Here is a 13,077-nt window from a genome sequence, read left to right on the forward strand (position 1 = left end):
TATTTGACAGAGAGAGACACAGCGAAAGAGGGAATACAAGCAGGGGGAGTGGGAGAGGGAGAAGCAGGCTCCCCGCGGAGCAGGGAGCCCGATGCGGGGCTCGATCCCAGGACCCTGGGACCATGACCTGAGCTGAAGGCAGATGCTTAACAACCGAGCCACCCAGATGCCCCGACACTTTCTTGAGTTATTAAGCCATTACTGCTAGCATACAAGCTAAGGGGCCCAAAATTCACAGAAATTCTGAACGGTGCTTTGAATGTCTTTTTTTTTTTTTTTGGTAGGATGCTCAAGTGCCAAGTCATCCTTTTCTGAGTTAAGTCACTGATCTTGAAGGTTGTCCAGCCTCCTCCTTGAGGTCCATGCTGGCCAAAGAGTCAGCTGGGAAGTCTGCCTGAGCCTTTGGGCTAATGTCTGTCATAGAACAACCTTTGCTGATGGTTTGGAGAGCTCGCATTTTGGCCACAGAGAATGGGCAGTGCTTACTCTATAGTGGCAGGATGTGCTCCCAGGATGGATGGCTGCATGACAAGTGTCCACCTCCAGTTCCCTAGCAAATCGCTGGCAGTGCCCTTTCTTTCTACAAGGCACAGGATAGGCGGTCCCTTCCTTCTCTCTCCCAAGGTAATTACTAGTGCTTTCCCATAACCCACAGCTAAACCAACTCTTCTCCAAATCTCATAAATACAAATGACAGGGAGGAGGCTAGGGCCGTGGGGACAGTACTCGTTGTCTGTGGTGTTGTCACCTTCTGTTACCCAGGTGCATGGCCTGGCTTTCATTCAGTGCTCCATGTTCCTGGCACACGAAGGACCTTAGTGTGGTCTGCTGGGGCAAGCTGGCTTCCTGCTTGTGTCAGTGCTGTGTTAGCAAGATATTTCCGCCACCCGGGAGGCAGCCAATACCCCCTGGCTGAGGCTTGAGATGTCCTTTTGTTCCTTACCACTCGGCCCTGGGAACAGTTGTCTTCTGACAGGCTTATCATGCACAGCCTGTTCTCATTGTTCTGTAGCTCTTGCCAGAGAAAGAATAGTGACCTGTCCTTTCCTGGTCTCCCTCTCTCCAGGAGTACCTATGAGAAGCCCACAGGGGGGCAATCAATAAATATTTGCTAAGTGAATTGGATAGATGGAATGGCTTTTGGATCACTTACCCACTTATAAAAGTTCTTCAGGTGGCGGGGAGTCTGACCAATAGAAGCGATACTGAAAAGTGACCTGCAGCACCTAGAAACCTTTCTTTACTTGTCACTCCTGTGTGGTGGATGACTGGAGGGTTGGCTGGGATGGAGCCGTAGGGCCTAGCGCCACAGGGTCAGGGGATGTCGGGGAAGTTGGCAGGTGCCATTTCTTTCCAAAAGTTGCCTGGTGTTAGCCCCTGAACGAGGCACATTAGCTGCATTATTTCATCTCATCTGCCCAGCTGCCTCCTTAGGAGGAAATATTGCCTTGCTTTCCTGGTGAAGGAGCCAAGGCTCAGAGAGAGGAAGTCACCTGCTTGAGGTCACGCAGGCAGGGAAGGGCAGAGCCAAAGTTAGGAGTTATGGCCAAGCTTCTGCTGTTCCCATTATCCCACAGCTGGGGGGCTCCTGCACTCAGGGGGACATCTAGGTGAACAAGACCCTTCTGGGATGCCTCACTCTGGACTCTTCAAAGAAAGATTCAGAAATCCTTAGATTTGCAGGGCATTTGAGCATTTTGAGAATGATTTTACCCCCACTCTTTCATTTGCCCCTTACAGTAATTAGTCTCCTATGAGCTCCATGTCACCAGTAAGAAACTGAGGTATGAAGAGACCGAGGTTTGACGTATCCCTCAGGGCAGCTGATCGTGAATCCAGAGCTCTTTTCACTGGGTTTCAGAGGAAACAAAGCATTTTTATAAAGTACAGTTGACCCTTGAACAAGGCAGGTTTGAACTGCGTGCGTCCCCTTCTATGCAGGTTTAAAAAAATAAATATATTGGAAAAATTGGGGGAGGTTTGAGATGATTTGAAAAGACTCTCAGATGAACTGTGTGGCTTAGAAGTCTTGAAAAATTTTAAGAAAAATTTAGATATTATTGTAAGAAACATCACCACTTATTTGTTGCTTTTGGAACATTGTCACGTCCCACGGCCATTGTCACTGGGCCATCCCCCCCATTCTATGAGGCCATGTGTTCCTGAATGAAGGGCATCTGGGAAGACCACTGAATCCTGTGAGCATGTAGCCTTACTGCTTTTCCCATGAAATAACCTTCTTTGACAGAAGCAATGTTGTGTGGGATATGATGATGATGAATAAAGCATTAAGTCCACAGAGAATACTAAAGAAGTCCCTAGAAACATAGAAGGCAGGGAAGACAAATCCATGTCTCAAACCAGCATCTATTACAGCGAGCACAAATTCTGTTCAACAACCCAACAATTAAACGCCCCAGATTGTTTCTCTACTCCTAAATATGGAATGTAAAATGTTTCTGATTACAGCTATGGAAGTTCAAGATAGCCGTGCATATGGTTTAGGCTTGGGAGACACACTGTCTCAGTGGGGCCTTGAATGATGGACTGATAATTCTGTTCCTGTCCTCAAGCCAACCCTTTCCCCTCTTTGCTTTTGCTTTTTCGAACCATCACCACTTTTCCGCAACTCCCAGCTCAGCTCTTTCCTTCTCATTCTCTGACGATGACCTTTCTTTCCTTCTTCAGGAAAGACGCCGAAGCTCTTCGGCCAGAACTCCCACATATCAAGTTACCTTGGGCTGCTTGTCTGCAAGATTCAGAGAAGTAGGAACCTAAAAATTCCACCCAAATTCTTAATTCCCCTCTCTTTCACGGTCCTGCTCCATCAACTATCCCCTTTGGGATTGTCATGCTCACCACGTCCCTAGGCTTCTGACTCCCATATTGTTCATCTGCAGATTTCAGCCACCTTAAGCAATGCCAACACTCAGCTGGGGAACCTCCCTTGATCCCTCATGGCCTTCTAATAACAACCGACTCCTTCCTCCTGGTGAAAGCTTTTCAAAAGAAGGCTCTATTATAGCCATGTCTGCCTCCTCACTTCTTTTTCACTCCTCAGCCTATAGAAGTAAGTTCTTGATTCCTCTCTCTTCTCTGAAACTGCTCAGATCACAAATTTCGGCCCCACAATGTAGTGGCCAAACTCAATGGCCACTGACACCCTTATCTCATTTGCTATCTCTGTGGTGGCTGACAGTGTGGACTTCTCCCTTCTCTCTCCTCCCATGACATCAGTGACTCCTTAGCCATCTGGTTTTCCTCTTGTTTCTTTCCATCCATGTAGCTTCTCTTCTCCCTACCCACCTCCTTCCTGTCTTCTTTGGAATTGCCGCTCCCAGCCCTTTTCTCTTGTTCCTCTTGCAGTCCCTGAGTAATCTGCATTCACTCCAGAGTTGTTGTTCTGTTGTTTTTTGAACTGTCCCCACATGTCGATGACTCTCAAGTCTATGCTTTTGGCACTGACTTCATTCATGAAGCTCAGACCCATGTATCTAATCAACTCCATAGACACCCCACCGTTAACAAGGCTCAAACTGAAATCATCTCCCTTAGCTCTGCTTCCTACCCCACCAAGGACCGACCATGTTGTCAGAGAAAGCAACGCACAGGCTGGATGACACGGTCTAGAGGACACTGACTCGAGGACACAGGTGTGAGGACACAGAAGGAAGAAGAATTTAGGACAGGGAGCACTTCTAGAGGAGCGGGAGGTGAGGCCACAGCTGAGTGTGAAGATGTGAAAAAAGGGCAGAGACCTCATGCCTCCAGCAGTGCTGACTGATTTAATGGACTGAAGGGGCAGAGGCCAGGAGGTCATCTGGTGAAATGGTGTGGGGAATGTCTTGGGGGTGGGGTTGGCACTGTGCAGTGCTGAAAGGCCACCACATGAGTGTCCAAGAGTAACCAGCCCCGAGCTTATGATAAGATTCGACAGTGGAAGCACCAAAGACTCTGGATGTTGGGCCCTCTTTACTGGAACTTTCTAAGAGGGACCAGGCCAATGGAAAGGGCTTTGAAACTCAGCAGATGCTCCCGTTGCTTTCTGTATGGGAGACTTGAATCTCCACTGAGTAAGTATGGGGCTCTTGGAGGGCAGGCAGCATAACACTTACATTTCGTGCAATTCCTTTACCACCGAATAACATGCTAGGCCCACTATGGGGTCTTTGATAAATAATATTTGGAAAGGGCTGTGTGTGTTTTATTCCTAACACCTGCTCTCTATCATCTCTGTTCCTTTCTCTGAGCTGATAACATTTGCCATCGGCATTGGGAAATGGCTGGGAGTGGGGAGTTGGTAAGAAGGAGGAGGAAAGAAGAGAAAATATACTACTGCAGGCTTGAGAATTTCTCTTTTGTAAACTTAATGGGAAGATCTGGATTTTTACTGGAAAACATTAAAAAAAAGGAAAAACACACGTATTCCGGGGTTTTAGTTACAGTGCTAGATTTGTACAACAGACAAAACCATCATCGAAAATTCTAGCACCTCCACCTAGTGTCAAGTTCTCAGCCCATGACCCTGAGAATGGAGTCAGCCGTATTCAGAGAAGTTGCTGCCTCTCAAATCACCTTGTTGTCACCATTTTAATGGTGCATCTGCCCCTACGGAGCACAGATGGCATTTGCCTCTACATGAACGGCACAGAATTTCATTTTGCTCATTTCCTATTACTACATTGGCTTCACTTTATCACCCTTTATCGCAGCCCACTCTTGTCCTGCCCAAAGCAATCTGCATAACTCTGTTAAAGGTGAGATCGGTTTCTGATTTTTATCTCCAAATTGTGAAAGGAGAGTTGGCATTAAGGAGCCTTAAGTCCTTCCTCTAAATGTGTGTTAAATGCACGGCACGGTGAGTAGTGATTTCATCTTATAAATTATGGAGCAATGGACTTAAATGATCGGACTTGTGGGAGAAGGGTGTAAAATGAGTTGCAAGTTAATTGTTTAGCTAAGAGTTAACTTCTCTCTTATCTCCTCTGTAACCCATTTCCTTCCTCTAGACATGGCTCCTGGTGAGCAATCAGTGCTTCTGTCGCCCTGCCTGACAGTGGCTGGGCTGCTTCTGGAGAACCATGGTAATGGCACTAGTACCTTGTACAAATCATGTCATGGGCACAGCATTGTCTTGCCCCAGAATGCTTGGCTGCTCGTGGTCCTCATGGCCCTCCAACTCTCCTGGGGTGGGGCAGCCTTAAATGGAACCCAAATGGAACCCCGTCCCAGAAGAGCCACACTGTGACACAATCCAAGTCTTAACCCTGCCCTTGTCAGAGGGTAAGAAAAGCTTGGGGGGAAGAAAAACATCTCCCAGCCTTCTGCAGTCACACTATGTAATTCTCACCTTATTTACTTGGGTTGCTACCTGTGAAATCTCTTCAGTTCAGGTCAGCCAGCATTTTCTTGAAAGCCCTAATAAGTGCCAGACACTAGGCGAAGAGCTAGGGATACAGAGTCTCAGCTTTTCAGGGAAAGAAAACAGAATGGTAGCTAAGAAATCATGACGCTATTAATGGATAATCAGTACCATTATAAGACAGGTAAACGAGAGGACTATTTTGGCCTGGGGTGCCTAAGCAGCTACCACAGAGGTAGTGGCATTTAAAGGAGGAATAGAATTTTCTTAGCAAACAATGTGTGTGTGTGGGGGGGGGTGCCATTTAATTAATTAATTAATTAACCCACTTATTTAGGGCAAGAGAGAGTGAGATGGGGCAGAGGGAGAAGGGGTGGGAGAGGAGAGTTGGCATTAAGCAGACTCCACACTCAGTGTGGAGCCTGATTCGGGGCTCGATCTCATGACCCTGAGATCATGACCTGAGCCAAAATCAAGAGTCAGACGCTAAACTGATTGAGGCACCCAGGCACCCCAAGTTGTGGGAAGAGGTGTCATTTAAACAAAGGCAATAACAGAACAAAATATCTGTGCTCAAGGAGTTTGCAGTCTGTAGTAGGACACACAAACACACACACACGCACATTCACACAGACACGTTTATTATTCTAAAAAGCAGAATATGGCCCTCAGCTCAGGGCAAACTTTTACAGAGGGCTGTGCCCTGGCCCAGGAGATGTAATGCCTGTCATCCAAAGCAGGGGGATGACAATTCCAAGTGATGCATTGGTGCAAGGAAGGCTGTGTATGACCTGCCCATCAAGAGGAGGGCGTTGAGGCTGTGAGGACAGAGGGGTGGGGTGTGGCTTAATGTTTTCATTTAGAGAAGAAACTCTCTTCGGGTAGGATGCTAAAGGATAAGTAAGACTTCAGACATCAGAGAAGGGGGAAAGAAGGCCACTCTTCCTTCCATGCTTGCCAGGGACCCTTCATCCCCTTGGACTCTGTCCCTTGTACTCAAAGGAGTACAGATCTGAACATCCCCTTACCATACATAAGAGAGATCAAAGGAGAGTCACACCAGGAAGCGTGTCCCCTCCTGCCACAACAGCTCCCTTCTCCCCAACTTTCAGAAGCCTGCCCTACTCTCCTACCCACCTGCTCTCCTACCCACCTACCTTTTGTGTGTTGTCTGAGTTGCTCACATTCATTATAAATCTCCTCTGAAATGGCAGGAAAACACAAAACTCCAACCATAAGCAGGGCCTCTGGAGTAAAACTGACAAGCAATGCCTTCTATCTAGAACCAATGCGCTTTCCTAAGAGTAGGACTCTTTATTGGAAGCATAAAGTAACAGTGTAAGAAAACGGAGGCAGTCCCTGGAGCTTATGGTTTGGGATCAGACCAGGATTATCAAGGACCAAATGTTTATTGAAAATCATGGGTATACAAAGGACAACTTCTCTCCAGGAGCTTATGAGTAGGTTCAAGGTGAAGATGTTAAGTCCATAAACATGTAAGTAGTAAGTTAATTATAAGCTGATGCTATAGAATGAATGCTTGTATCCCCCTCAAATTCATATGTTGGGACCTAATCCCCCTGTGTGATGGTATTTGCAATGGGGGCTTTGGGAGGTGATTAGGTCATGAGGGTGGAGTCCTACAGAATGGAATGAGTGTCCTTATAAAAGAGAGCCCAGAGAGTTCCCATGCCCTTCTCCATGTGAGGACCCATCAAGAAGACCACCATCTATGCACCAGGAAGCTGGCCTTCAACCAGGCACAGAATCTGCTGGTTTCCTAATCTTGGCCTTAACCTCCAGAGCTGTGAAAAATAAATATCCGTTGTTTATAAGCTACCCAGTTGATGGTATTTTTTTTATAGCAGCCCAAATGAATGAGGACAGTAGAGATCTTACAAGGTGATGTGTGATTAAGTGTCCTAGGCGTGGTAGATTCTCCTCTGCAATGGAGGAAGAGAAGCCGTTGGATTACATGATTTCCTTAGGCCCTGTTTCTAGAGTCATCATTGTATGAATCTAACAATAAGTGCTTTTTTTTTTTGACAATAAGTGCTTTGAGGTCAGACTTTTTTTTTTTAAAGATTTTTATTTATTTATTGAGAGAGAGAGAATGATAGAGAGCGTGAAGGGGGGAGAGTCAGAGGGAGAAGCAGACTCCCTGCTGAGCAGGAAGCCCAATGCAGGACTCGATCCCGGGACTCCAGGATCATGACCTGAGCGAAGGCAGTCACTTAACCAACTGAGCCACCCAGGCGCCACTGAGGTCAGAGTTTTATCATCCAAACTGGTTTTCTTCTCTCCCTCTGATTGCATTAACGCCAGAAAAAAATCCGAAAAAAAGCAGCAGTTATGTAGAATTAAAGAGTAGTTATCTGCAATACTAGCTATGTTATATTATATTTGCATCTTATAATTCAGGACACATGTTGAGAATATTGACTAGTGAATTTACAGAGTATATTGAAACTTCTTTACTTACGAACAGGTTAAGTTCTCAACGTCATTCTTTTTTTTTTTAAAGATTTTATTTATTCATTTGAGACACAGAGCTACAGAGAGAGAGAGAGCAGTCTTAAATTGGTTGTTTGCAAGTTCAGAGTGTCTCCAAACACACAGCATGGGACATTTTCCTCACCATTCTCGAACTTCTACATTTGTTTCACTGGAGATTCTCTCTCATCTTACTGGGACCTTCAACACTGGTAATATTTCTGGTTATGTCAGATATGATGGGGTTAATACCACTTGCAAAATCCCTAAAAAGCAATAAGCCTTCCACTCTCCACTGACGGAGGTGAAGAGGAGGCTTGGTCTTGGTCAGGAACAACAACTGGCTTTTCCAAATGTCTGTAACTTTATATACGAGGCTCAAAGGGGAGGCGGGGAGACTCAGCCCTAGAACTCACTTGTAGGTATTAAGAATGCTTTCTGAGCTCAGGAATTTAAGACCTTGATTCCTTAGGTCTTCAATTCTAGCAATTTTGGGGGCCTGAGGTGCCCACCCCTCCTCCCTTTCAATACTTGCAGCTTCGCCAGCAATACTTGTCTGGAGTTTAGTAGGACTAATCTCATTCTGGTCTCTCCTAGTCTATCCTGAGAAGCCCCAGCCTCCCAGGTCACTCCCATCTCCCATCCTCTAATCATAATAGGTTCTGCATACCCACTGTTTTACCCTCATCTCTTTCCCCATCCTAACTCCTGAACCTCTCCTCCCACATTTCTGCTGTTCCTGGTCCATCATCAGCAAAACCCCACATATCTTAATCCCTTATCTTTGCCTGAATCTTCCCTGAGGATAGTGCAGCCCCTGCAAGGGGTGACAATGATTCTCCAGTAGCCTCTGTACCACTGGGCCTGGAAGAGGGCTACGTGCTCTCCATGAATCCTATTGACTCTTAAGGTCCGTTCCCCACGCTCCCTCAGCCAGACATCACCATAGCAGATTATACCACTCCATACCATACCCTTGAGTATACCTGCTCTCCATCCACCCCACATCTGCACCTGTGCAACCCACTATGCCTGCAAAAGCTCTCAGCCCCACTGGCCTCACGTTAAAATCACCACTATAGTCCTTGGGGCAGCCTTCCATGCTGTTGGGGGGACAGATTGCAGCACACACAGATCCGTGCACTCTTTCAGAATCCTAGACAATTAGTTGATGATTTATCTTCCCTCCTCAAACCCTCCTGTCCCGTCTCCCTCTCAGCTGATGACCTTGCTTCTATTTGCTGAGAAAATGGAAGCTGTCAGAAGAAATGACTGCTGACGCCACCACCCCATCCAGCTCCTCCCACATCTGCCCTCTGTGGCCCCCACCTGCCCACCTGCCACAGATGGACTCTGTGCTCCCAACTGAAGACGACCCCTTAGTGTGTGGACTAGCTCTTACACCCCCTTGAGGTGTCAAGATCATTATTCTAGAACTTTCCCCCTCTCTCACATCACCATTTTTCTCTCTTAAAAAACTAAAGTCTTCTTTTCACTGCACATCTCTCAGGAGCCATTGCCCCACATTTGCCCCTCTCCGTAGCAGAATTCCTTGAAAGAAGTGTCCGTACTTCCTGTATTCAATCTCTCCCCACCCCGTTCTCTAACTCCCTAGACGTGCCCACTATTCTTCAGAAGGGGCTCTCATTGAGGCCACATCCCTGAGGCTGATTATGGTCAGCGCTGCTCCTCACCTCAGTGACTTACCCACAGCCCGTGATGCAGCTGATCACGCCCTTCTCCAGGGAGCAACTTCCTCATTTGGATTCCAGAACCCACACACTCTTGCTTGTCTTTGTAAGTCACAAGATGCTGCTTCTCGCTCCCCTGTCCTTTGCAGGCTCCTCCTTCTCTTCCTGACATAGGCTCACCTCCTGTCCCTCTTTCCTATCTACATTCCCTCCCTTGGTGATCTTACCAAGTATCAAAGTTTTAAATATCATCTACATGTCCAGGACTCCCAATTTCGTAAATCTATCCTAGACCTTGCTTTGTGACTTCAAACGCCAAAAACCAACTGCCTTCTTGACCCTTCCACTTGGAACTTTGTGGGGCATGTTCCATACTTGAGCTCTTGATCCTTCTCTCAAGCCAGCTTTGCTCCAGGCTCCCTAATTTTAGTTGGTGGCAACCCAATCTTTTCACTCGCTCAGCCCCCAAATATTCAAGTCTTTACTCAAATTATGCCTTCCCGTGGGGCCTACCCTGACAAATTTATTGTCCCCTTGCTCATCCCATCCTCCTTACCTGTTCTAGTTGATGTCCACAGTCCTTACCTCCTTTAACATACTATATAATTTATTTACTTATCATGTCAATTGCTTATCATCTGTCTCCCTGCTCCCACCCTCACCCCTGCCTAAATGCTAACCCCCACGAGGGCAGGGTTTGTTTGTTTGTTTGTTTTTTCTGGGCTGTTTATTGATGCATCCCGCGCCTGGCGTGTACTGTGTGCCCAATGAGTGTTGGTTGAATGAATGAAAATAAGCAAATTAAGTCACAGTGGCCTAAGCTAAAGGCAGAGAATGAAATAACCTTACATGATCACTGATGTTGTCTGTCGGTAGCCCACAGAGTGACGTGACATTGTCAGGTATGACCCTGGGTCCACGAGAGGTTGAATGTTGAAGTTTGTAAGTAAGGAAGCTTCTCTGATTCCTTTAGATAACATTGAATCAATTCAACTTCAAATTCAGGGATAAGGGGAGGGCTTAGCTCTCTTACTTTACGTTCATTGAAAATAACACATGATACGTATTCCTGAGCCTTGTAACACTCTCGGGAATTTATGAGACTATTACTGTATACTGAGTAGGGTGCTGAGCATGGGGCTATAGGTTCATTGCTCTACCAGTAGCCCAGGGGCAACTGATGCCAGTTGCTACCTCCCTCCCTGTCCTTTTCGAGGTAGAGAACCCCTGGCTATTATTGTCATCTCTGAGAAGTGGGTAGAGGTCCGCCTCAGCCTCTTGGGCTGGGAAGGGAACGACCAAGTGGCGCCGGCTTGTCACATCCCACACATGCTGTTTATGGTCTGTCTCGGGCTGCAGCTCAGAACCAGTCACTGAACCCGTTCGGGTGGTCTGAACGTGTGGCCCCTGGAGGACCTCTGATAAATGATTGACCTTTATCTTATTGTGACTCTCTCAGCCACTCCTCTGTGATTGGTGGTGGTGACCAATGGACATGATTCCCTCAAATAGGTGACCTGGTGAGATGAACCCACAGAATTCTTTATGTTAGGTTACAATTACCCTCTTGATAAAATCCAGAACACACACAGTCAGTCTTTGGGGGGCAAGAGAACCAACTGATATTACCAGTACTACCCACTGTGGATAGGAAGTTGGGTGTTGGGTACCCCCAGACCTGGGGCCCTGCTTCACTGGAGAACCAGACAGCCAGTACTGGGAGGGTCGAGCCACTGAGGGGAGAGGGTACCAGCAGAGGCACATACAATGGGACCAAGCAAAGAAAGTGGGGAGGTGGGGGGGTGGCAGAGAGGGGCTGGAGACTTGGCACATTACTGCTTTCTGACCCCAGAGTTTCTCCAATTATAGTCCTCGGACTATCTGCAAAAGTATCACTTGGAGGATGGGCGTTAAAGACATAGATTCTTGAGCCTTTGGTTCTGATTCTGGATGGGGTCTACATTTACGCGAACTTCCCTGGTGTGAAGTTGGAGAACTTGCAAAATCCCTAAAAAATCCTTGTTTGGGTAGTGGTCTATCCCTCCCGGGCAGGCTGCCCTTGGTGGGCTCTTCAGAATGTGGGGCAGTGGCCACATTCCAGGGGATGGCTTCTGCCCAAGCCTTGTCCTCAGCAGCTCTGCCTGTCCTCAGGTCCCAATACTCACAGCCCAGCTGGCTGGCCCTAAACCACCGAAACTCAAGGCATCTGAAGCAAAATTCCTCGTCCCTTTCTCCTAACCCTGCTTCCCTTCCTGACATGCACATTTCTTTTCCTCCTCAACCTGGCTCAAAAACTCTGCAATATTCTTAAATCCTTCTTGTCCTTTACCCTTCTATCTCACCAGTTCCCACGTGGGGTAGATTTTTTCTTCACTGTTCTCTTGCCTTCATGGAATCCCTTCCTCTCCCTTTCCCCGTGGCCAAGTTTAGTGTCTCCTTTCTTCACGCAGATGGGGTGACCACCCTTCCTGACTTGCCTTGGGCTGAGGGATGCAGGACTACAGCTGGGAAGGTCCTGGGAACACCAGGATGAGCTGGTCACCCTGTGCCTGGACCATTGCAGCAAGGATGAGGTCACCACCCCCTTCCCAACACACACAGTCTCTCTTCGCCACACCTCACCCCTGCACGCGCTCCTGAGGATTAAATTTCACCGTGCATAATTGTTCTTGACCCTCCCCCAAATCTTCCATTCTCAAATACATAGCTTGCTTCCTAATTTGTTTAAATTAATTACTGTGCCATCCAAGGCCCCCAGAAATCTGAACCTACCTGCCTTACTAGTTTCATCTTCCCCTACACATAATAACCTTTGTTCAACAGAGCCGGCACTTCCCGTGTGGAACGATCTCACTTCTGGGCCTTTGTTTATGTTGTTTTCTGGCTCCAACCACCCATTTTTCTTTTTTTTTAGCCCATTCTCACCTTTTTGAAAGCTTACCAATCATTTAATTCCCAGCCCAAATTCCCATTTGGGCTGGGACTTCTGGGACACCGCACATCTGCTCAGCCAGCCAGAAGCAATGTCTAGCCTCTCAACTCTCATCATGACTCCCTAATAGCACCCCAGTGGCATTTGTCACACACGGCCTTGATATATACCTCCTTGTAACCTATGTTTTCCCCCTACTTGACACTCTATCTCTTGAACAGGGACCTTCCACATTTGTTTCTTATCCTTCGAAGCTCACTGAACTTTGTATATGGTAGATGATTAGAAAGCATACCTTCACTCGGGTAGAAGAACAAATAGGTAAACTTTCACTATATTAGATGGGAAATGTTTGCTCATGGAGGAGGAAGACATCAGGGTCACAAATCACTGTGGGGATGGCCCTGCTCCCAGGAATACATGTCAAGTTCACTGTGACTTACAAGGTATACAAATGACATTTACATTTCTCCAAAATTAGGAATAATAGTTGCCAACATTGATTGAGCATGTACTGCATTCCAGGTATTGAATGCTTCATATGCACTAACTCAGCCTCATAGCAACCCCAGGGTTTGAAACTCAGCTCCACTGTTGAC

At 47.0% G+C, this 13,077-nt stretch overlaps 1 long non-coding RNA gene across 1 annotated transcript in view; it reads left to right on the forward strand.

The window, feature by feature from the left end:
* LOC112834505 (uncharacterized) overlaps positions 1-5,701 on the forward strand; it is a 42,491-nt gene extending 36,790 nt beyond the window's left edge. Inside the window, exon 7 of the long non-coding RNA XR_003210926.2 lies at positions 285-5,701. This is a non-coding gene — a long non-coding RNA (uncharacterized lncRNA). The remainder of the gene's footprint in view (positions 1-284) is intronic.
* The last annotated feature ends 7,376 nt before the right edge of the window (positions 5,702-13,077 follow it).

The sequence above is a fragment of the Callorhinus ursinus genome, unplaced genomic scaffold (assembly GCF_003265705.2).
Source record: "Callorhinus ursinus isolate GAN/ISIS: 27379988/994484 unplaced genomic scaffold, GSC_fseal_2.0 scaffold17, whole genome shotgun sequence".
Lineage (NCBI taxonomy): Eukaryota > Metazoa > Chordata > Mammalia > Carnivora > Otariidae > Callorhinus > Callorhinus ursinus.